The 1,124-nt window shown below is 49.7% G+C and overlaps 1 non-coding gene across 1 annotated transcript; it reads right to left on the bottom strand.

The window, feature by feature from the left end:
* Positions 1–464: 464 nt before the first annotated feature.
* On the bottom strand, positions 465–536 carry TRNAT-UGU. The gene has a single exon. It is a non-coding gene; the product is annotated as a tRNA-Thr (tRNA).
* Between the last annotated feature and the right edge of the window lie 588 nt (positions 537–1,124).

Here is a 1,124-nt window from a genome sequence, read left to right as displayed (position 1 = left end):
GAGGGCTCCAGAGCAAACTGATTTATGCAGTAGCCAAATTACTTGCTCACAACTTTAATGCCAGTAGCTCACAAAGTAGAATTTTTGCTCACAAGACTCCACAGCTTAAGCAGTGTTCCCTCTAAGCTGAGTGAGTGTGAGCTAGCTCACAGTTTTTTGGCCTCCAGCTCACACATTTTTGTCTGAGCTCAGGAAGGGTGGCTCCAGAGCAAACCAATTTATGTAGGAGCCAAATGGCTCGCTCACAAATTTAATGTCAGTAGCTCACAAAGTGGAATTTTTGCTCACAAGACTCCACAGCTTAGAGGGAACATTGGCTTAGAGGGAACATTGCCTGGCACAGTCAAAAGTTGAGCTTATTCTCTGCCTCCAGTTGATCCAGCCTATCTCCTAAGGTCAACAGTTCAGCTGTTGTCAGTATTGTCTACTCAGACTGTCAGGTGCGCTCTCCAGGCTCTCAGGTATGGAGATGCCGGGGATTGAACCTGGGGCCTTCTGCACACAAAGCAGAGACTCTTCCACTAAGCCACAGCCCCATAGCAATGGCGACAGTTTAGATGGGTTTAAAAGGAGATAGGTCAGTATGTTGGTAGGACGCATGATGGAGCCTGTCAGAGGTGGTGTACCTCTGAATAATTGGTGGGGGGCACAACTGCGGTGGCTCAAGTGGTTAAGACGCTGAACTGCAGGCTGTGGAAGGTCAGTAGTTCAGCAGTTCGAGACCCGAGTGTGCCGCATGACGGAGTGAGCTCCCGTCTCTAGTTCCAGCTCCTGCCAACCTAGCAGTTCGAAAGCAAGAAATTGCAAGTAGATAAATAGGTACCACTTCGGTGGGAAGGTAACAGCGTTCCGTGCGCCTTGGCATCTAGTCATGCCGGCCACATGACCACGGAAACGTCTTCGGACAGCGCTGGCTCTTCGCCTTTGAAACGGAGATGAGCACCGCAACCCTAGAGTCGGACTCGACTGGCTTTCAAGCAAGGGAACCTTTACCTTTACAACAAGGGAAGGAGTTGACCAGGGAGCACACAGTGGCATATATGATTCTCCACTTCTCCATTTTAGCCTCACAAAACCCCTGAGGGGAATGTTCAATGAAGAGAGAGACTGTAGCTGCTGTCACT

Source organism: Gekko japonicus, unplaced genomic scaffold (genome assembly GCF_001447785.1).
Source record: "Gekko japonicus isolate JY-2015 unplaced genomic scaffold, Gekko_japonicus_V1.1 scaffold5010, whole genome shotgun sequence".
Classification (NCBI taxonomy): domain Eukaryota; kingdom Metazoa; phylum Chordata; class Lepidosauria; order Squamata; family Gekkonidae; genus Gekko; species Gekko japonicus.
This window is presented reverse-complemented; position numbering and strand designations above follow the sequence as displayed.